Source organism: Canis lupus, chromosome 35 (assembly GCF_003254725.2).
Source record: "Canis lupus dingo isolate Sandy chromosome 35, ASM325472v2, whole genome shotgun sequence".
In the NCBI taxonomy this organism is placed as follows: domain Eukaryota; kingdom Metazoa; phylum Chordata; class Mammalia; order Carnivora; family Canidae; genus Canis; species Canis lupus.
In genome coordinates, this window is record NC_064277.1 from 9,998,558 (window position 1) to 10,023,155 (window position 24,598).

Consider the following 24,598-nt stretch of genomic DNA (forward strand, 5'->3'; position numbering starts at 1 on the left):
AGGACAGGGATTTGGATGGGGCTATTTTCTCCTACACACTAAAATCCCATGTCTAAGGCATTCCAACCCCTAGAGGACAGCTTCCCCAGGACCCACAAGAGATGCCCTGTTCAGGAGACTCTAGAGGAAACCAGCATTATGCAACTTTACCTATTAGAAGGCTAGTGCCCCTAGAGAGGACCTCTTGAAGGGGAGCAGGTTAAAAGTAAACTCTAGCCAATGCTAAATTAATCTAATGTTACACAATGTGAGAAAACCTTGAACATGATCGTCATGGACATGCCTCAGGTTTATTTAAGTAACTAGATCTCTACCTGTATTATTTGGGCTTTTTGCCACTGCTAGAGCAGTAGAAATTCTACTTCTCAGAGCATCAGCATTAGTCTTGCTCTAGGGTGATACTGCGGTGGTTTGGATGGGAGATTTCCAGAGTGGCATCATGAAAAAAAAAAAAAATATATATATATATATATACATTATTATTTATTTATTTATTTATTTATATCTATATGTGCATATATGTGTGTGTTTGTGTATATATACATATATACACACACATACACACTACATTATAGAAAGGGCACTGGACCAGTTGAGTACTGCCCTAAATGTTTTCTATGGAGCATTAGTAGACCAGAAGACGGCCTCTGATCTTTTTTTTTTAGGAAAAAGTTATCTGTTTCACAGAATGGACTCTTAATATCTTGGAAGAATTTTTTAAGTTCACAACAGGACTCCATAAAATTAGTCTGAATACCTTATAGGAACTCTCATTTATATCTTTCTTAATGCAAGGGATAATGCTGGAGTCTCTCAGACAATGACTTTTTAAACTTTTAAATAAATCTGTTACCTATTAAAGGGTAATAAAAACAGTTATCATTTATTGAGCATTTATTATGCACCAGCCATGGCTCCAAGTCCTTTATATGGATTAGGTCATATAATTCATATAATTCATCACATAATTCTATGAGGAAAGAACTATATAGGCCCCATCTGAAGAAGAGGGACCCGAGGCATTAAAAGACTAGGTATTTTCATAAGGTTACATAGCTAATAAATAGCAAAACTGGGATTTGAATCCAGATGATCCATTCTAAAGCCATGCTTTTCCCACTCTGAGAAGTCTGAAAAAAAAATAATAATTACATAAGGTAATGAGGAACTGGCCCCTGTTCCTGCATAAAAATTATGATTCTATTTCCTCTTAACAGAGGTAGTGAAGTGTAGTGATTAAAAGTGCAAATTCTGGCAGTAGATTGCCCATGTCATAAATTCCAACCTGCTGCTTTCCATTCCGTGACCTGGTTATGATACACTCTGTGACGTGTAAGGTCTCAAATTGTTCTGTGCCTCAGTTTCCTCATTTGTGAAGTCAGGATAATGATGGTAATGGTTCCTACCTTATAGGGTCTATGTGAGACTCAAATAAGTAAATACACAAAAGCACGTAGAAGCGTGCCAGGCACAAAGTGAGTGCTGTATAAGCATATACTGTTGTCACTAAGAATCATAAAGAAGAAAGCATTCATCCAAAATGCTTCCAAAAACAATCACTGAATACATGGTGTATTCCCACATTTCTGAAAGTCACCACTAATACAGGTGCTACTCCAGATTGCTGTATCCCTCCTTCCAAAAAACCCATGTTCTTTCCAGGGTGATGGTAGAGGTCACAGGCATGGCTGGTGAGGAAGGGGTGAGTGAGGAGAGGGAGGACAGGCCCGGGGAGCAAGAGGCTGACCACCGCCATGGCAGAGGTGGTGTTGGGAATTGATTTCAAATCAGGTTCTTAAGAATAATGTTGAGGATAATTATAATCATTATTGTTATTGTCATTATACCTTGCAATTACCTTGGCTTAATTAATTCAAGCTTGTGAAGTGCTTTGAGATCCTCAGATGAAAGGTGCCAAGTAGAAGGGTCATTATTTTTCTACCGCTCCTTTCATCCAAGGTGATTATAGCTCTTCATAAGCATTAATTAATCCTCATAAGAGCCCCAGAAAGTAGATAAGTGGAGGAGTCATCCACACTGGGTCCGAGAGAGACATTTATCCAAGGGGTTTAGTGTTCGTCTGGCTGGTGGGAGGCCCCCAAATCACAGGGCTTTGTGACTTGAGCACCTGAAATTCATACCACTCTGTTTTCTGAAGGCTTGGACAAAACTTGAAGGCTTTGTTCAAATTTGTCACATCGAATTTGTAACAATTCAATGAGGAGCAATACGGACATGGCCCCATTTTTTAAAATTATTATGCAGGTTATTCCCACAAAGGTATCCTCACCGTCTTCAGTATGAGGTGAGGAATAGAGAGAAATTAAACCCTCCTCTATTATGTTTCAGTGACCTGGCAACTTGATAATCAGCAAAACATTGTCTGGCCCTCTGTAGTAAAGGATTTGCAAGGTCACAAAACGATGGAGCCTAAGCCTAAACTGGCAACTGGCCTTACTTCAAAACCAAAGACTGAGTTTGATTTTTGTGAAGATCTATTAATTGTGGTCTTTTTCCTACTGGGAATGTGCCCACCTCAGGATGGAGGGTACTTGTGAACAAAATCCTGCAAGACAGGAATTGTACAGACACAAGTTAACACCCTTTTAATAGAACTTTTGGGGAGATATCCCTGACATCAAATCCCATTTTGGCACAGATGGTCAATGAGCAAAGATTTGTTACAAGCAGGTAGTGTATCCTACTGACTCCCAAGGAAAAGAGAGCACTTGAGAAAGGATTTTGAGGGATGTTGAATACACTTGTTTTCTTCTATTATGGAAGCACTGGAGATTTTGTACCTTTTGTTTAGAAATATGCACAAATATATGAGATCCTAGATTATGTCAGGCTGGGTCTTAAGACTAAAGCAGGAAACGAGGTGGTCTGTGATGTCATAGAGGGTCTTCTACATAGTGCCTCTGTCTTCTTTTCAGGACGTGATGGCATCCTGGAAAAAGTACTGGTAGGGAAGGAGTAGATGAGCTGCCTGACTCATTTGGTGCTAGACCCCACTTACCTGGCACCACAAACACTATTATTGCACAGGCACAGATACTGAAGACTATTGTTTTCTTATTACTGCTATTACCATTGCTGTTATCATCAAATACAATAACCTTATAATTACTATTGGACATTCATCAAGAATTACAAAGCACTGCCTCTAAACAGGCTCCACCAAGGGTTGATGACTTCAAGAGGCAGAAAATAAAACTCCATCTAAGCCCCATGGTTTGAATGGCCAGAAGCTGTTTTGTCACCACAGACTGCTCTTCTAAGAATATACAGACTTCAACTCACTGAATGTGTCTGCAAGCCAAGGGTTTGCTTTCTCTGTTGTAGAAAGAAATCCTCTGAGACACTGTTATACTGTCTTTCCTGGAACTTTTTGGCATAGAGTAAGTGCTCGGTAAAAGTGTGTTGCTCAAACAGAACCCTATGAACATATGTGTTCTAGGTAGCATATTTTATTTAGGGTTAAATGTCACTAAGACATACACTCATTTATAAAATGTACTCCAACCGGGTGACTGGGTGACTGAGGGGGACACTTGATGGGATGAGCACTGGGTGTTATTCTATACGTTGGCAAATTGAACACCAATAAAAAATAAATGTATTAAAAATAATAATAACAAATAAAAAAAATGTACTCCAACCATTAAGTCCATGATCTCTGCTTCAGATTGAACTGGGCTCTTTCCAAGGGTGCTTCACAGATTGCCAGTTGTCCTAGAACTAAGTATCATGAATTGCCATAATCCCAGACTCACACATCATCTCACCAAAGAGCTGATATCCCATCAACCACTATGCTAATCACAACATGCGCAGACAATCTAAAAAGAGGGGACAGATGACCAGCCTCCTGTGGCAACTCAGCCCAGGACAAAGCTTCTTTTCCAATCTCATCAGTTCATTAAAGACAAACTATTCCTTCCATGGCAAAAATGAAATGCTCTCAAGAGACATGTTTAAGGCAAATCTTTGAGTATAAATCACTAAGGGTGACAGTTGGGGAGGACCCAGGTAACATTAAATAATGCTAAACTTACCAAGTAACAAGAAAAATTACTGCTGCTCACTTAATTTTCATCTCTAAAGGATTCTACCTCTTTACTTCATAATTTAAGAAATAGTCCGTCAAAGTTGCTTAGATCTAATTAGAATGAAATAACCAGGCCTGTCTATCTACTTTCTGATACTCTAAGCATAGTTTTCCCATTAAGAGTAACTTTAATTTGTTCGGTCAATTAGCCTAGGAATGTACTAGAGAGATTTACCTGCATCCAGCTCACTTTTCCCTAAGTAAGACCAAGTAAAAATATTATGGCCGTAATTCTCCATGTGCCCCACCATACTCATACTTCACCCCTCTTTGCCCTGTTCTATGCCCAAGGTGGCTCACCTCTGTAGATGATATCTATGACTTTCCTTGGCCTCTGGCTTCTGGGTGGGTTTGGTCAATGGGAGGGACCAGAGGAATCTTAGAAAGAGGAAGGAAAGAGAGATGGGTAGATGCAGGGTGTGGCCCCACTCCTTCCCTTAGGGTCACAACTTTGACAGTAGTGCCTCCACAGGCAGCCCCTTCCATGCCTCCTGTTCTCCTCATGTTCTGGTAATGCTGCCCTCTCTCCTCACCCCTTTAGTGCAGGTGTGGTAATGACTTTCTCTGGTGCTAGACTCTGGATGCTTAATCATTTCTTATAGGTTCTCTTAACTGCCCCACACTTCTCTAAACAGTCCCTTTATTATTTTTTTATTTATTTAAGATTTCATTTATTTATTTATTCATGAGAGACACAGAGAGAGAGGCAGAGACATAGAGGGAGAAGTAGGCTCCTTGCAGGGAGCCTGATGAGGGACTTGATCCCAGGACCCTGGAATCACGCCCTGAACCAAAGGCAGATGCTCAACCACCCAGTTGCCCCTAAATAGTCCCTTTATTAAGTTCGCTTCAGTTATTCCTTTGAGTGTTCCATCCATGTTTCCCACCAGTATTCCAACACAAACAAGTCTTCTTGAGTTCTTCACAGGACGGCCCCTTTTCCACACTACAGTTCTTGGATCTGGCATGATAGAATCCATTAGCTGCAATAATGAGTGAAGATGTATATACATAACAGGAACGTGCCATATGTTAATATAAATATCCACAGGGTTGTAACCAATCATGCACAGTCTGCCATTCTAACCCCAGGTAGCTATTCGCTGCATCATTAAACCATGGCCTAGGTTAATATTAATAGATGTCTTCTATCCTGGATATCAACTTGACTAGCCACTATTATCGCTGACTGAACAGGAAGGTTCTATACTCACACACACACACACACACACACACATACATACTTCCTAAATCAGAGGGTTTGATACAGTGGTTTTCTTCTCATCAAGCTTACTTGAAATATGCTCCTCCAGACCATATGTGAACTCTACTGTCACCCCCACACATTGCCCAGTCATGCTACAGTCCAGTAATGGGGTTCCCTTAGGAAGCTTCCCTAAGCCCATATCCTTCCTGTCTCCTGGACACCTATTCTAATGGACTTTGGCTCTTGCTTTTGGTTTCTATCCAAATTCATGATCCTGGGGTCCTGGGATCAAGTCCCACATCGGTCTTCTTGCTCAGTGGGGAGTCTGCTTCTCTTTCTGCCTGCCACTCCCACTGCTTGTACTCTCTCTCTCTCTCTCTCTCTGAGAGAGTGCTCCCTTCTAGGTGCTCCTTTGCCGTAGTCTACCCAGCCCTTCAGCTACCACATTACCACCTTTTGGCTGCCTGGTGTCATTTTCCTGACCCATGACTAGATGTGATACTTGGAGATAGAGCCGTAAGTGCTACCAACTTAATTTGTGTGTCATCCAGACCCTCCACATCCACAGGCTTCCTCCCATCCCCCTAAACAATGTTTGACCTATCTGAGTAGATGGGTTCCATGCCACTTTCCTAAACTGGACTTCTGTTGGACTTCTGTTCTCAAAGAGACTGTAGAACAAAGAGCAAATTTCCGGAAAGGTGTACTCGTTCAAAGCATCCTGCAAAGGCAGCCAGTTGCTGCTTTGATGTGACACAAAAGCTGGTTTGACACTACCCTGTGGAAACTCTTCACAAAACATTTTATCTCACTGGATCTAATTTTTTATGCAAAGGTGAAGGTTAAAAGCCAGACTCTGCCTAAACTAGTTCATTACAAATATGAGTGGACTATTATTTGGTGACTAGAAGTATATAAAGTGAAATGAATTACACAGAAGCTTATATAAAGAATGGATGATACATCTTGAAGGCAAGTCCCATTACCCCTTAAAGTTGCTACCAGATGAATCATTTGCCTGAATGTACTTGAGTGGCATAAGAAAGTTCACAAAATAAAGACTCTTAATCAAGAGTAATAAATACCCAATGTTGACTGTGTAATAATTCAATTGACCAAAGCAATATATAGAATATGTAACAATCTGTAGAATATGTCAAAATATGTAGAATTTGCAACAATTGCATAGCCCAGCACCCAATAAAGAAGAATATATTTCATACATGAGTAAATGTTGAATACAATTTTCATTTACACTTGGTGGAATGATCGTCAGGATGTCTGCCAACTGATCCCAAAGGATACCTCTGGCCTGTGGCCACCACTGGTCTACTTTTGGTCCTATGTAGCCCTACCCACCTTTGGCCAATGTTAAGTAGATGAAGAATAAGCACCTGACCCAGAGGGACCCAACCAGAGGCTGTACAAAACCCATTGTCCTGGGGCCTCATAATGAACTGGTATGATCCAATTCCCTCTTGAGGATTGAAAATAAGGGCATTGGGATATAGAGGTTGTCTGGGCCTACCAAGAGCCAAAATTATGAGAGAGCAGAAACTCTGGATGAGCAGACATAGTGAAGCATAGCTGAGTCACTTTAATAACAGAGCACTTGAGTGATGAATCATAATGCCGTGCGACTCAGATCGAGAATCACTGTCTCACTTAAGTCCATGTAAGACTCAGCCATATTATAGCTCTGAATCTTAGAGTCCATGGCAACCATTTCCTTACACTGGCTCCTTCCTTACAAAGCTTCATGATCTGGCTTGAACGGGTCTCTGCTCTTCTTAAATAAAAGGTGATTTCAAGCCCTGATAAAAAAAAAAAATATATATATATATATATATATATATATATATATATATATATGTTTATGTGCTACTCTAAAGTTTTAAAAATCAAAGCAAATATTTTACTTCCTGCTGGTTTTTTCCTCAGAACAAAATGGAAAGGCCAGAACAGTCAATATAACTGTCATGTGCTCAGTACCACAAAAAATCTGCATAACACCAAATTTCAAGAGTGATGGAGTATGAACTGGTCCTTACATGTGGATTATACAGGTAACTGCCCAACCTGTGTGATGTTTGGGGGAAAATGAGGGTCTTCAGCCATGCACAAAAGATCTCTACCCTAAAGTTTAATACTTCAAAAGCCATAGTTTCATCTCTTGTATTTGATCATTTGATTCTTTGAATAAAAATAGTCCAAGGATGAGGTCCTGGGTGGCTCAGTTGGTTAAGTGTTTGCCTTCGGCTCAGGTCATGATCTCAGGGTCCTGGGAGAGAGCCCATCATTGGGATCCCTGCTCAGTGGCGAGTCTGCTTCTCCCTCTCCCTTTGTCCCTCCCTGCCCACCATTTGTGCTTGCTCTCTCTCTCTCTTAATAAATAATATAGAAATAAATAATAATAATTAATAATAAATTATTTATTAAATGAAATCTTTGAAAATATACATATTTACTTTTTTTTAAAAGGGTGAGAGAGATTTAATTCTTTAACTACTAGAAGTCATTTATACTTTAGTAAGATTAAAGAAGCATTTCTGCCTAGGGCAAAGGAAAGACAGCATGAGGGCTTCCCAAGAAAGGTAAAATGAAGATGGTACAAACTAAGAAAAAAAAGAAGACTAGCAAGCAGACCTCACACCTTGCTGTGTTTCCTAAAAGGCACACCTTGCAGTTTCGGGGTAAAGACTATCCCCAGAAACCTTGACTTTGCTGCTACTTGTTAAGAGTAAACCCGTGGCTTGAATGGTCTTATAAATCAAGCTCACATTTAGTAGAAGTGCTTCCCCTTTCTCTCACCTTATTCTTCACCCCACAGGAGCTCATCTGTCACATTTGTTTCTGACGGTCTAGGGAGCCCCTTTTTTTCCTGAGTGTGAAAGACAGCAAGCCCCACAGGATGGTTATGACTCATACTTGGAAGCCAGGATGAGTGCCGTGTCTATTTTTAAAAGATAATTACGATACATACAGCACTAAAGTCAGTCATCCAGTATTTTATTTATTGTCTTTGTAACCAGATGGTCCTCAAAGTGTTTAAGCACATTTGAACATGCAAGATCCATTATTTATTGCAAGAGATGGCGATCAGAGGCGGAACTTCGCATGGGCCATTAGCAGGTACTGAAGGACGAGAACACCATAAGGCAGCTGGCTTCCACGAAGCCAGAGAGAAAGACGTCCTCTGGACACATTAGTTTCCTAGTCACAGCGCTGTTGGCCGAAAGCACACCTCCATCTCCACCAGAAGCACTTTATAGATTTCTCTGTGTGTGTGCAAGTGAATCTGTCTCTTTTTGTTTGGCTAGAATTCACTGGCAAATATGCAAGGTTTAAAAGGAAAAGAAATAAAGAAACAAAACAAACAAACAAAAAAAAAAAAACAGACAGACCTGGGGTCTGTTACCAAAAAACTCACTCTGATATAGAATGCAAAGAGATCCAGAGAGTGGAAAGCTATTAATTCGGAAGAGAAAAGAGAAAGAAAGGGAAGTTTCTTAAAAAACAAGCGAAGGCCCCCCCACTCCCACCCCTTCCCCCTCCCGGTCTCCTCTCCTTCTTTATTATTGATACCTCTCTGCTTTTTGATCTCTGCACTCCTTTGTTTTGGCTTCCCAGGTGCCAAGGGAACAGGGCTAGCAGTGAGTTCTTTAGCATCCCGGCCTGCCTCCCTCGGCAGCCAGCCCCTCTGGCTGAGCCAGCTGGATCACACTGAATTAGTCAAGTACTTCATTATCAACCCTCTCTGCACATTTTGCTCCAGGTAATAAATGCCCAAACGAGAGAGCCAGTGCCTTCTGCTGCACTGTCTGTGAAGTTCCAGGGACTGGGCCAATTCTGCACCGCAGCTCCGGCCCGGGAGGGAGGGCACCACTTTTCATCCCCGCCTGCAGTGTCCCCAGCAGGTTCGCTACCGGCCTGAGCTGCTGCTAACCTGCGCAGCCTGGGAGCACCCAGGAACCCCCCCCATCCCCGCCCCCAGGTCTGGGATCTCAGCTGTGCTCAGCCCGGGAGCACCCAGAAACCCTCACGCCTGCCCCTAGGTCTGGGATCTCTGCAGGGCCCAGCCCTGGAGCACCTCCCTCTGCACCCCAACCTCCGCCCCCAGGTTTGGGATCTCTGCTGTGCCCAGCCCGGGAGCACCCCTGTCTGCACCCCCACCCTCGCCCCCCACGTCTGGGATCTCTGCTGCGCCCAGCCTGGGAGCACCCAGGACCCCCCCAACCCCACCCCCAGGTCTGGGATCTCTGCTGTGCCCAACCGGGAGCACCCCTGTCTGCACCCCCACCCTCGCCCCCAGGTCTGGGATATCTACTGCGCCCAGCCTGGGAGCACACAGTACCCCTTCTACCCCTGCCCCCAGGTCTGGGATCTCTACTGTGCCCAGCCCAAGAGCACCCCCCTCTGCACCCCCACCCCCACCCCCAGGTCTGGGATCTCTGCTGCGCCCAGCCCAGGAGCACCCCCCTCTGCACCCCCACTCCCGCCCCCAGGTCTGGGATCCCTGCTGCGCCAATGCACCCTGGCCGAGGGGCCGGGGGTGCAGAGCCCCCCAAGTTACCAGCGTTGGGATAGATGTCGCTCTGGCTCTGCGGAAGCTGCTCTTGTTAACAGGCAGTGGGGCCTGGGGACCCGAGGCAAGGCCGTTGTGACAATGGGATGACAAAAAGCAGATCCGAGGTTGGGTGCGTAAAGCCACAGGGTAAATTTTAAAAATAATAATAATAATAAAGTGGCCACCCTTCAAGACTGCTGTCAGAATTAATCAGGATGCTAATCTTATGGCCCCTTCCCCCTTTGTTAGCGCAGCTCCCGAAGTAAGAGGCGGTGTGACCTTCTGTGGGGTGTCACATCCGGGGGGGGTTGGATCCAGGTTGACATCTCCAAATCCAAGCACATTTTCTCCGCAGAATTTTCCTGTGGCTGCATTTTGGTTTGGGTTTTTCTGGTTTTTTTTTTTCTTTTGTTTTTGTGTTTTCCAGGAAGACTTGCAGTTGAGTTTACTGCTGCAGGGAGGTGAAGCTTCCAGATCTTCTTTCTGGTGGGCAGTTGGCAGGAGCCTAAACCCTGGCCAGCAAGAGAATTGAGCTCTGTTCTGTGCCCACCCCCCCCCCACCCCATTCCTGCCAACTCAGTCAAGAGCTTTTTAGGGTGACGAAGACGGCAGTGTCCTCGAATTTTGAAGGCATTTAAGAAAGTCATCTAAAGAGACTAACATCTCAAAGATAACACTGCCTTAATGTAAATTAGGTTTTGGGGTCAGGGGGAACCCCTGGGCAAGGGGAGGATTCAGGGTAGATTTGCAACTCCTTCTTAAAACAAGATTTTTTATTTTTATTTTTTTTACATTCCAGGTATAAGTACTACAGAAAGACCCACAGAGAGAGAGAGACAGAGGCCCAGACCAAATCCCAGTATTTACTATCAAAGAAGGGAGAAGGAGCTCTGAGGTAAAAAAGGGGGCCCCCTCCCCTCCTACCCGTGTACCCCCAAGTGGATAAGGACCAAACTGACAGAAGCGAGGTGCTGTGGCCACCAAGATCTACACGGCAGCATTTAGATAAAAACGTCACCAGCAAAATACTGCTAAATTAATCCAACTTCTTTTGATTATTGATGTCCTACTGTTTTGTGCCCGAAACAACATACAAGATGCATCAGTCATTTATAAATTATTCATTCAGTTATTTTGGCAGCAGTGTCTTTCCATTTATCAACTGATAAATGTACGGAAGATAAGAAGGGTAATTTCATAGCCCCTTGACATTTACCTTTGACATGATTTTCATATTTAATAAGGGAAAAACACTAATGAAATACGCTTGACAACAGCGAAGGCATCACAGATTAGCACCAGCAAAAATGCGCCACGGGCACCTGATCTCCCAGCCTCGGCCAGAACCTCCTACAGATCCACCAGGCCTCCTGCTTGACACTCTCCCCGTTGGTCATACCCACGTGACGGAAGTAGACAAAACTGGTATTTTTGCTTTTGTGTTGTGTTTTGTTTGTTGTTTGTTTGGGCTGAAGAGTTTTACTCTGTGGTCTACACAGCGGGGAGGCATGGTTTACATTTTTGGGTTTGGGCAGGGCGGGGGTCTAAACAGTTTTATTTCCTAAAATATTTCCGCCAGGCAAACTGAACAGGTCCATAGGGGAGGAGTTTGCCTTCTCGTTTGTGTACCAAGCCCTTGAGAATTGTATCTCCCTCTGATTCCTCATGAAGTTGCAGTGAATAATCCCTCCACTCTTTGCCTCCCCACTGTAACCACATCTAATTTTGGCTGGCTTCTTACCATCTCCTCACTTGCCTTTCCATTCTACTGCCCTCCTCTGACCAACACTCATATGTAGGGAGATCCAGAGAGAAGCAAACACTGGTTATCAGATGACCCTCAGGGAACCAATCTGGGATCTAGTTTTGGAGCAGGTCTTGCAGCCAAATGGAATGGGTTCCCGAGGTTGAACAACCGGCTCTGGCCAATCAGAGGCCAGAAGAGGTAACAACAGCAGCAATTTTCTTCATTCTTCCTAGCTAACTGGTTCATCTAAATGGTTCTCCTGGTTCCAGAAGCTTCATCCCCACAACTTTGTAAAATATATGCATATATTAAGAGAATAGTGTAAATGGTTTTCAGAAGGGAAGATGGGTAGACAGACCATTTTATTTGGCTATCCTTTTGATATAAAGCATCATCGAATCCTAGAGTAACTGGGATACCAGGCAGGAAACCAAAGCAGGAATTTAAGAATAATATCTCATAGGTGAGTTTATTAGGATCAGATTAGTAAAGTACATGACAGTGTTTATAAACAATAATATTATCCAACTATTAATTACCATTTCACTCACAAGACTGATTTCTTTGAGAAAAAGGAACCACATTACACTCATATTGGTATCCTCATAACCTAGCACAACCTCAGCCAATCAGTAAGTATTCAATAAATATATGTTTTACAAAGTTAGCATTTATTGAGGGCTTATCACCTGGTAGGTACTGTATTAAACACTTGGCATAATTATTTTATTTTGTCAGCCTCACATTGCTATCAAGGCTAGTTCTCAATACTATAAGGCATTTAGAGATTAGGGAAATGAGACGTAGAGAGGCTAATTTTCCTATAGTCATGTCATCGTAAGTGGCAGAACTAAGGTAAACTCACAGGCAATCTAATGCTGGAACCATGCAGACCACGTCTTGGGTTAAACATAGAAGATGAGAGAAGAGAAGGAAGATGCTAGGTCAAAGGAGAGCCAGCAAAGGGTGGCTTCTGTCCCTGGGCTGGGGTCCATTAAGTTCCTCACACATCGTACCATGGGTCTAAAGCAACAGCTTTCTGGAAGTATTTGGAAATGAAATGAACAATTCATGTACTTACATTTTTATAACGGGAAAAAAATCACCCAAAAGCAAGACATAGGATGAAAAGTATAAAGACCACAATTTTAAACTTTTTCTTTGATAAAATGTTACTTTAACGCTAAATAATTTATTTAAATAAATAATAAACAGCAACCTGCAATGTATACCAGAAGAGATGCCAAATGCCATGAAGGTCAAGCTATTAAGAGTGAATACCCTTGACTGCAGATCTCAAGCAAAGTCGATAGGGCACACCTCTCTAAAGCAGATGGCACAGCTGAAAGGTTAAACCAACAATCCATGTGTATCAGTTAGCAATTGCTGCGTAACATATTACCTCAAAACTTGGTGGCTTTAATGATCATCATTTACTGCCTCACAGTTTCTGTAGGTCAGAATTTGGGCATGGCTTCATGGATTTCTCTACTTCAAGACACCTCAGAAGCTGAAAGCAAAGTATTGGCCAGGCCTGCAGTCATCTGAAGTCTCAACTGTGGTCCACTTCCAAGTTCACTTATGTGGTTGAGGGTTTTAGGTTGAGGGCCTCAGTTATTTGCTGGATGTTAGCTGGAGGCCTCTCTCAGTTCCTTGCCATGTAGGCCTCTCCATAAGCAGCTCACAACATGGCAGCATGCTTCATCAACGCAAGCAAGCAAGAATAACTGGAGAAAGAGAAAGTGTGTGAGCAGGATGACAGACATAGTTTTTATAACCTGATCTTGGAATTGCATCCATTTATTTTTCCATAGATGCAAGCTGCTACACATCCAGCCCACACTCAGTGCACAGGTTTATACAAGAGTGTGAACACCAGGAGGTGAGAGTGAAGGGGGCCGTCTTTGAAGTCTGCCTGCCTCACTTTGTTTGAAACTACAGGAACAGGTACATGTACTGGCAGTGGGAAATTCATTGGATCAATTAACACAAAGTCATGAAAAGCAGGGAATATGGGGGATGAACAGAGAATTAAACAAATAAGCTATAATTTGCAGAAAGCATTCCTTTTTTTTTAATTTTTTTTTTAAGTTTTATTTATTTATGATAGTCACAGAGAGAGAAAGAGAGGCAGAGACATAGGCAGAGGGAGAAGCAGGCTCCATGCACCAGGAGCCCGACGTGGGATTCGATCCCAGGTCTCCAGGATCACGCCCTGGGCCAAAGGCAGGCGCCAAACCGCTGCGCCACTCAGGGATCCCCAGAAAGCATTCTGTATTTGATAAATGTGATAAATTGTGTGAATGACTCCAGTTCTGCAGCCTTGTATCCACACTCATTTTCAAGTGACTTTTCAGTTCCTGTCACTAAGGAGACACAGTCTGTTTCCTCTGAATCTTGACTCAAGTATATTGATTTGTTTTGGCCAATAGGATAAGGTAAATCTGATGTGCCAATTCCAAGACAAGTTCTCAAGAATCCTGTGTATTTCCTCTTACACCTCTGCCACTGCTACAAGAAGGACAAATGCAGACTAGCATGCTGGTCTCAGAAGGTGGATAAAATAGAGAGAGAGCAAAGCCATCCCCAGCCTCACCTAAATTAGCCAACCGGCAACCAGTCACAGATTTATGAATGAGCATAGGTCCAAAACACTCACGATAATAATAAATGATTATTTGAAGCTGCTAGCTTTGGAGTAGCCTATTATGCTGGAAGAAGGCTAGTCATACAGCATGAAAAATAAGGGAATATCTGTATGGGGAGTAGTCTTTTGCTAATAATCTCAGCTGGCCTGGGTGAAATAAACGAAAAAGTTCAAAGGAATAATCTACAAGAACAAGTAGAATTCCTGCAGGAGTGACACATGGTTTCTCTTCCCTATAGCTGATCCAAGAAAAATGTGCTTTATTTAAAAGAAGGAGGAGGAGGAATTGGAGGAAGGGGAGGAGGAGCTCTTTCTAAAAAATGAACTAGCACAAAATACCAAAAAAAAAAAAAAAGTGTAAGAAAAAGGAGAAGAAATGCCAACTAAAATAATATGCCCTCAAAAAATTGCCATAAAGTAAATGAAAACTATCAGAAAACACATTATCATAAATTTTGAAAATGTAATGAATGAATTGACCCTACAAGAGCTTAAATAAGATGCAAAGATCAAAGATGATACAAAGAACTAACATTAATCGACACATAAGCTTGAAGACCTAAGGGGAAAAAATAGGGCAAAAAAGCAGTAGAGAAATGAAGTTCAAATTGTAAGTAATATAAAAGGAAATAAACACTATAGAAAATATAAAAAAGAAAAGGTAAACAAATTAAGATGGAAATAGTTTCAAAATATTAGAGAGAAAATAGTTTCCAAGTAAAACATACTAGAAAACATCAGATTTGCATAAAGTTTGTCTCTGAGGAAAATAAGGAAAGTTAGTAACACAGAAAAAAAGAAAGCTAAAATTCAGGAAAAGTTTCCAAAAATATAAGACTTGAATCTGTACAATGTAAAAACATGCATCCAAGGAAAAATTATGGCAATATTTACATATTCTCTTTGAAAATATCCCATAAAACTCCCTAAGCTTCAAAGATAGAGAAAGAATAATTTAGGGATCCAAGAAAATATCAAGTCATTTATGAAGAAGAAAAAATAAAGCCAGTCTCAGAGTACAGGAAGATCCAATACTAGAAGATAAGAGAACAGCACCCAAAACCCAAAAGATCCTTAAGGAAAGAAGGTACAACTAAAGAGTCTTGTACTCAGATAAACCAACTTTCAAGTATAAGGGCAACAAACACTTTTCCACGTACAAGAAACAGATTTTAGATCCCAAGAGCTCTCATTACAAAACCACTAAAGGGGCATCTGGGTGGCTCAGTCAGGTAAGCAAAGCATCTGACTCTCAATTTTGGCTCAGGTCATGATCTTGTGTTCATAAGATTGAGCCCCACCACAGGATTCCCCGCTGAGCAGGGGAATCTTCACTCCCTCTCCCTCTGCCCCTCCCTTGCTACTGTTCTCTCTCTCTTTTTCTCTCTTTCTCTCAATTTATCTCTCTCTCTAAAGTAAATAATCTTTTTTAAAAATAAAATAAAATAATAAATAAATAAATAAATAAATAAATAAATAAGATACTACTGGAGAACTAACTTCAGGTGACCAAGAGGTAAATGCAGTCATTCTACCTAAAGACTGATGAGGAACATTGAAACTACTGGTGTGTCTAGGATTTGAACAAATGTAAGAATTATGCATTAAAGAACACACTCTTATCATTTAAAATTCTAACAGTATGGAAATTACATGATTAACAAAAATTGAAATGGGAAGGGGAAAGTAAGAAATAACACAATTATGTTGATTTCTTCTTTAAAAAAAAAATTAGTTTAGTAGCCTGGGGTCAAATGAGGCCATTTAAACCTGATCTATGAAATACAAAGAAATAAGGACATTTAGAGATATAATCATTAAAAATATCAATTAAAATTAGGTCAAGGGAGGAAGGGATACACACACATACACACACAGAACATTATTCAACCATGAGAAATAAGGAAATCCTTCCATTTGCAACATAGATGAAACTTGAGGACATTATGCTAAGTGAGATAAGCAGACACAGAAAGACAAATACTCACGTACTTATGGAATCTCAAAACAAAACAAAAGAAAAAAAAAAAACACCTCATAGAAGTAGAGTAGAATATTTATTACCAGGGCAGGGGAGGGGCAAATGGAGACATGTCGGTCAAAAGTACAAGCTGCAGTTATGTAAGATGAATAAGTTTACAGATCTCATGTACAGGAATGATTACTTAAGAACTCTAGAAATATGCTAAAAGGGTAGACTCACTCCTTATGCACTAAAAAAGGTAACTACGTAAGATATGTTAAATAGCTGGACTGTAGTCATCATTTCACTACGTATATGTATATCAAATCATCGTGTTATATACCTTAAATATATACCATTTTTACTTTACAGAAGTAATTTCAACTGTTCACAGTAGGGATACTCTTTTAAGGTTATTGCTATTAAATAATAATAGATACTCTTTTAAAATTATTATTATTAAAATAATTGCTAGAACACAATTTAAAACTTTTAAACTTATTATAAGAAACAAAGAGGGGTGCCCAGATGGCTCAGTTGGTAAAGCATCTGCCTTTGGCTCTGGTCATGATCCCAGGGTCCTGGGATGGAACCCCGCCTTGGCTCTTGGCTCAGTAAGGAATTGGCTTCTCCCTCTTCCCCTGCCCCTCCTCCCTGCTTGTATTCTCTCTCTCTCTTTCTCTCTCAAATAAATAAATAAAATCATAAAAAATAAACAAATATTTTAAAAAGAAACAAAGTACAAAAAAAAAAAAAGAAAGAAAGAAACAAAGTACGAGCGCCTGGGTCAGTTAAGCATCCAACTCTGGGGTTTGGCTCAGGTGGTGATCTCAGGGTTGTGAGATTGAGTCCCACATCAGGCTCTGCACTTAGCATGGCATCTGCTTAAAAGACTCTCTCAAATAAAGATAAATATATCTTTAAAAAAAGAAACGAATAAAATAGCAAACAAAATGAAATAAATAAAATCTTTAAAAAAAAAGAAAGAAATACAAAGAGCAAGACATAATATAAGAGAACTGAGAAATAAAATTCACTATAAAACAAAACAAAGCAAAACCCCCAATCATCTGAACACTTGTAACTCTCTATTAAACAAATTGAGTCAAGACAAGAATCTAGACTGAAATTATAGAATATCTGAGAAATGATGGAAATGAAAAAAATTAAATATCACCATGAGAGCTATTGTCAAAGAAAGGTGTCAATCACGCTTCATGTGGAAACACTAAACACTAATTGTTTTAACTAAAACAATTACATTAAAGTCAGGAACAAAACAAGAATATCCTCACCATCATCATTGTTGACCATTGTATTGGAAGGACCAACCCCTGAATTTATTATTTATAGATGATATTTACCTAAAAAACATAAGAGAAACTATTGGAAAACTATAATGACAAATATCACTAACTTTCCTGTATAAAAACAAACAACTGGGGACACCTGGGTGGCTCAGTGGTTGAGCATCTGCCTTTGGCTCAGGTCTTGATCCTGGGGTCCTGGGATCAGGTTCTGCATCAGGCTCCCCATGGGGATCCTCTTTCTCCCTCTGCTTATATCTCTGCCTCTCTCTCTCTCTGTCTCATGAATGAATGAATGAATGAATGAATAATAAAATCTTAAAAAAAACAAACAAACACAAATGTATGTTCTAGGTCTTGCTTACCTATAAAACTCATCATATAGCAAAATCAAGAAATAACCATTACAGACACATGGGTATGACTACTCTCCAGTATCAAGAATTGTGCGATTCATTTTCTCAAATCACAATGTGATAGTATTTTGCTTTTCTTCCTTTTAATTGATATCACCAGCTATTTTCTGCTTCGAATGTTACATGCCTTCGAATGTCATAGAATAACTTTTCCAAAAAGCAAATCTTTATTCTTCAGAAATGTGACGTCTTTACAATTCATGTTAAGACCTCTGCAGACTAGTCTTAGGATAAAGCTTATGTTCCTACAATGAAAACACGATTGAAGGTTACATTTTTTTATGAAACTGTCTGAAACAAAGATATAAGATAATTTTTCTCTTTCCAACTTCCAGACTGTTAATTCCATGTTCCTGAGAAAACTCCTTAGCCCTCAACCTTGGTATTTCCCTATCTGTAACATATTGATGAGAGAGTAGATGGCATCATGTGTGGTCATTTATACAGCCAAATTCAAGACTGAATGAATACAGATCAAATTTGCCCCAAAAAATATGGAAAACAATAAGGTAACCATTTTGTGAATCTTCTTAGGTGATGTTTTCAGCCTATGCTTGCAACAAGAACATGAAACAGATAGAAAGGAATTTATGCTATTGTGGTTAAAATGGAGGGGGAGCTTATTATTGTTATCAGTCTATATTTGAGCAATGAAGTAACCCTAAATAATTTAGGGTTATTTATCTAGCCCCTTCTTAATGTTGGCAGTCCAGCTATCTCCACAACAAGAATATTTGTGTAGTTTCATTTATAATGGTTTCAAATGGAAACAACTGAAAAGTCCATTCAATAGTGGAATAGATAACTGATGTATTTCTTTCTTTTTTTTAAGATTTTATGTATTTACTCATGAGAGACAGAGAGAGAGAGAGGTAGATACATAGGCAAGAGATGCAATCTCCCAGCAGGGAGCCTGATATGAGACTCAATCCCAGGACCCCATGATCATGCCCTGAGCCCAAAGCAGACGCTCAACCACTGAGTCACTCAGGCATCCCATTTGCTATGTTTCTTGATTCTACTATATGAATGTATTGTATAGATCAGCTAGACAGTTGAAAGAAGTGATATGTCAGGGACATGTGTCTCTGTGTCTTTCATGAATAAATACAATCTTTTAAAAAAAAAAAGTGACATGTCATACTGTGGAGGAAAGGGGCATACTGAGAAGATAAATAGCCCAAGTGTCTAGAAACTGTTCCTGAGACAAGAAAAAAGCCACTGCAGTCATCTGAGCTAAGGGGAAATCAGAAGGCATTTGGATGGATGAAACTCCAACATGATGTAGAAAAAGCCTTTAAATCCAAGATAAAGACTCCAGATGACTCAAAAATACTTTCTAATCAAGCTCAAGTATCAGACCAGGATTGGCTTATGTTCTACCTAATGACAGTTAAGGTTTTCTGAAAAAAGGCACTACGTTGTGTGTATCTCTGAACTTTTCTTCCAACGATGTCACTTCAAACCATGTTTGGTGACACAAATTGTTTAGCTACTTTGTAAAAAGCTCATGGTGTCATAGCAAGAATGAGACAGAACGGTCAACCTTACCTAACTAAAATTCAGCTTTCCGGTTGGAGGCAGGTTATTTCGTTCCTGAGTCTTAGTCTACTAATCTGTAAAATGAGAATAAGAATAAATGGAGCTGTATGTCAGAGTAAAGAATGAAGCATATAAAGGACGCTTAACAGGTGACTGCTTCCTTCTTTCATTTAATAAACTTATCTTATTGACCTCTAAAATGTGGAATGAGAAAGAAGGCACTCCAAGGTCTCTCTGTTCCTCTGTCTTTCCCTTTTCACGCCTTCCCTCTTATCTTGTGAGCCCAAGCATCTAGATGTATTTAATGACAGCTACTTTATTTTTTTTAAGTAATCTCTTACACGCAACATGGGGCTTGAACTTACAACCCCAAGCGTCGTGGACTCTACTGACTGAGCCAGCCAGAGCCAGGTGCCCCTAAATGACAGCCACTTTAATTATGAGTTTGTATTCCTTGAACAGAAAACAAACGTGAAAGTTGACTCTGTGAAGCAAAACCTAAAACGTCATAGTGGGAACAAAAATTAATGTAGTGCTTCCTGGTGAATACATGCTCTGAAAGGAGGATGATCTTGAATGGACAATAGTGTGTGGATTGAATCCGGGCTACACTAAATGCTCAGCAGAGAAATCCTTTCCTCTTACCCTTCCCCAGTCAAGTTCAAGTACGTAGAAACACATAACTCTCCCTCAATAAGAAAAGCTTATGTATGCCTATCTCATGGAGTCACTGAGTTTAAAAATAAAGACCTACACCTTCAATCATAAGCCTTCAGCTTTTAAAAATTACCTCCGCCTACTTGAATAAGCTATAATATGTAGGCAAAATTTTCCCATCTTAGAGGTATGGAAATTGTCCAGTTTTTAACCAATCCTAATTTGAATTTATTATTCTTTTCCTTAAGCATGATGGCGGCCAAATGAAAGAAATTCTCCTAATTATTACCACCTATGCTTAATAAGATGACTCTGAATTTGTGCTTCACTGCTTTAAACTTTTCTTTGCATATAGTTTTCATTGCACCAGTGAAGTATCTCTAAGTGCATCAAGAGATCACATTGCTCTTCAAATAGGTCCATTTTCAAAGGGTTTCTTTTTTATCCCAAATCAAAAGTATCATCTTCTCCTCGTTATCTGTACCTTCTTATATCTTCTGTATTTCTCCTCTTGGTGCCACTAGCCTTGCAGGTACTTGGGTTACTTCTTGGCTCATCCTTTTTGTTGCATTACAGGAGCAATGAGCTACCAAGTCCAGCTGATTCTACAAGTGAAAAAGGTGTACATCCAACTGTACCTTTTCCTTCCCACTGCCAAAGAGCCACCTTAGACTCTCATCACCTTCTGGCCTGTACCAATCACAATAGTATTTTCTTTAGGAATTCTGTTTCAAATCTTTTTGCACCTTGAAGTCATTCCACTACCTTGAGATTGCAATTCCTACAGCACGATATTGAATAAATTATTCCTTTCACACTTATTCACTCAGGACACTTTGATGGCACCTAAATAGATACTTAAAGCCCATCGTTAGCCAACCTCATTTTACACTTCCAGGCTTTTCACCATACCACTGCCCTTCTCTCACACTCAGTTAAGCCAAATGAAATTGTCCAACATAAAAAAAACTACAGAGGGCTTCTCTCTTCTGTGCCTTTGCTCTTCCTGCTGCTTCTATATATTCTTTTCTTTCCATTTTCCCTCACTAGCTGAAATCTTAGAACTGCTTTAAAATCCAACATAAATTTGGGATGCCTGGGTAGCTCAGTGGTTGAGCATCTGCCTTCGGCTAGGGCATGATCCTGGGGTTCTGCATTGGGCTCCCTGCAAGGAGCCTGCTTCTCCCTCTGCCTATGTCTCTGATATGTCTCTCTGGCTCTAGTGAATAAGTTAATAAAATCTTTTTTAAAAATGCAACATAAATTATGTAATGGATTGTCTAATCCCTAGAGTTAGAAATACCTTTGCCTCCCTCTGAGCTCCCTACCACATTGAATGTCCCTTTTCACACTTAACTATTCATTAGAGTTATTGATATATGTTTATATTTTTCTATTGTACCTAGATATGCTTCTCAGAGTCAAGATCTGCCCATTGAAAGATAATTCTCCATCTCCAGATGCTTCTGCACATCTTCCAAGCAGACATTGCATTTGTTTTAGACTATCTTTTCAAGGATGTTTGCAGAGTGAACAGTCTTGGAGGACAGAGGTAGTATCTCCCTTCAGGGCACAGGTCATCAGGCATGCTTATTTCCTTTAAAAAAAAAGATTCAGGCTTCTGAGCTCCAGGGTTCCTCTCCTGTAACCCACTCCACTATATGTACAGATATTATCTGGCCCTCTTTACATTGTCCTTTGGGAATTGAGACTCAGAGGACCAGCACAAATGCTGATACTTGGGCTACCATTCTTACTGTGAAAAGTCCTGTCTCTGACCCAAGGGTCTCATGTCTTCCACCAGCATCCTTGAAACTATGGGAGACTCTGACAGATAGACTCCAACATGGTCCTCAAGGTCCCCATCTCCTCATATCAATGCCCTGTCATGTCCTCTTCCCTTGAGGATGGGTATTGCTTTTAACTAATAAAATATAGAAAAAGTGACATGGATATATGTGATTATGTGTACGTAATCATATTACATATATCTATAATGTCTGTCTTACAAGAAAACTCTCCCCCTTGCTGGCTTTGAGGAAGAAAATGGCCATATTGAGAAGATCCATGTAGCAAGAAACTGAAGGTAGCCTCCAGCTGAGAACTAGCAAGAATTGGGGCCCTACAGCTTGTAGGAAACTGAATGCTGTGAAAAATCATTAGAACTTGGAAACAGATGTTTTTCTAGCCAAGCTTCAGATAAGAATACAGTACTGGTAATATCTTGATTGTAGCCTTGCAAGAGATTCAGTTAAGCTATGCCTAAGCTGTGACCCACAGAATCTATGAAAAATAAATGTGTCTTGTTTTAGGCCACTAATTCTGTGGTACTGAGCAAATGATAATAAACAGACTACTTTCGTAGTTTGAAAATAGGGTGAAATCTCAGACCCCTCACAGTATTTGACTGTTTTATCAGCAAAGATTGGATGCTGCCAGGCATATGACTTTCTGTAAGAGAAAGGAAAAGGGCCTTATGCAAAATTGATGAGAATTGAGGGAAGTTCATGGAAATCAGTAAACAATGTACAATGTTGCCTCCCTCACTGTATGGCAACTGGGTCGACTTTTGGCAAAGTCAGAAGTCTGGTGTGCAGTGGCAACTCTGCCTCAAAGAACATGAGGTTCTTTATTGTTTGCCCAGTATAAGATGGCCAATGTATTGACAAACTGTATGGTTAACCAGGCAATAAGTAGTCCTCTACTTTATTGCCTATTAATAAGGAGGAAATGTTTCTAACCTTCCAACCCAACAGTTGTAGGCCAGATCTCAAGAAGCAAATTCAAAGACAATCAGCTGAATAGTGCCCTAGTTATTGCTAACCCTTCTCTAGAAAGGGGAACTTCCTCACCAATCTGGCTGTCAGCCTCAGGTCTACAACAACACTAAGATTCATTCTGGTGGGGACAAAAGGTATTGACTTCTCTCAAGCAATAGTTATAGAGATACCCACTTATATATTTTATACAAGGAAGAAAATTTGCAACTATCATAGGCAGAAATTCATAGCCTCATGGTCATATCTAAAAAGAAAAAATGGTAGTTATCTTATTGACAGAAATTTTATGCCTCACTCCATTGCCCGAAGCAAAGTTGATGGTCAATGGAACCCTTGGGCATGGGCCTGGTTCACAAATAGATGAGCTAAGTTGATGCCCATTTGTCCCCACTGAGCTGCTACAGCTGTCCAGCCTCAATGACAGCTATGCAAAACCAAAAACGCACATACTTGCTCTGGTCAGTGGGCATAATAACCAAAGGACATTCTCACAATTCTGGCCACTATTCTCCTTGATAAACTATGTTTTATTGTTACTGGCTCTTACACTGGAGCCAATGGCCTAATTATTTGGTCTGTCACTTGGAAACTGCAGACTGGCAGATTAAAAATACTCTTATTTAGGGCCGTGAAATGTGAAAACAAATCATGCTGCTAATGGAACCATCTGGGTCACTCATGTAGATGCTATGCAAGGGCCTATCCTCAGATGAAACCAACAGAAATCAAGTTACTGATTAAGTCTGTACTACCCAGATTATCAATACGGCTGCCTGGATTCATCATCAAACTAGACATGGCAACATATCCACCATCTTATAGAGTAGAAAAAAAAAAGAGCCTCATGTTTTTTGAAATAGAGTCATCACTGCACAAAAGACTTTTGTCTCATCCCAAAAGTTGACCTAATTGTTTTATGGTGAGGGGAGCAACATTACACAGGATATGGCACATACTCATTTCTGGAAGATCAACTACATTAGACCCTTAACTGACTCTCAGGGATCCAGGTGGAACCTCATTGCCATTGACACTTTTTGGTTTATGATGTTACTTTTCCAGTGTGATCAGCAGAATCCAGCCACACCATTCTGGTAGTTAAAATTAAACTGAGTCATGTTTTTAGTTCTCTGGATCATTTGCATTTTGATATTGTTGTGCTTTTATCACCAAAGCCACTGTATAATGGGCTAATAGTCAAGGTATACAAAACTTGTTAAAAATAATAGAGCACTCATCCAGCAACTAGTAGAGCTTAACAGCTGAGTGTGGTCAAGGGAGGAGACTCTCAAAGACAACTCTGCCAAAACCACTACCAACTCAGAGTGACTGTGGGTATACGTGAGGTTGAACTCGATAAGGAACAATATCAGAGGGATAATACCTCAGGAGAAGTAAAGTCCACAAAAATAATTTGGGCAATCACTAAAAAATGACAAGGTCAGGAGGGGGCTACCAATATCAAGAGTTGTACAAAGTATTATTTAAAATTCCCAGTTTCCAACACAAAGTTACAAGACTTCCAAAAAAACATTATAGTATGACCTGTACACTGGGGAAAAGGCAGGCAACATAAACTGTGACAGTAATCAGATAATCAAATTTAATATATAGAGTGATTATAAATATGTTCAATAGTCTAAAAGAAAACGAT

General features: G+C 40.4%; 1 long non-coding RNA gene across 3 annotated transcripts; it reads left to right on the forward strand.

The window, feature by feature from the left end:
• The first annotated feature begins 2,931 nt into the window (after nucleotides 1-2,931).
• On the forward strand, nucleotides 2,932-24,020 carry LOC112664791 (uncharacterized). 3 transcript variants are annotated; one of them, XR_004812221.2, is made up of 9 exons: nucleotides 2,932-3,401; nucleotides 7,260-7,384; nucleotides 8,351-8,450; nucleotides 8,949-9,093; nucleotides 10,685-10,780; nucleotides 11,130-11,310; nucleotides 13,447-13,579; nucleotides 18,301-18,474; nucleotides 21,571-24,020. It is a non-coding gene; the product is annotated as an uncharacterized LOC112664791 (long non-coding RNA). The 3 variants fall into 3 exon arrangements; XR_004812220.2 differs by having other exon boundaries at nucleotides 11,163-11,310; XR_007408466.1 differs by lacking the exons at nucleotides 13,447-13,579; nucleotides 18,301-18,474; nucleotides 21,571-24,020 and adding an exon at nucleotides 11,685-11,824.
• The last annotated feature ends 578 nt before the right edge of the window (nucleotides 24,021-24,598 follow it).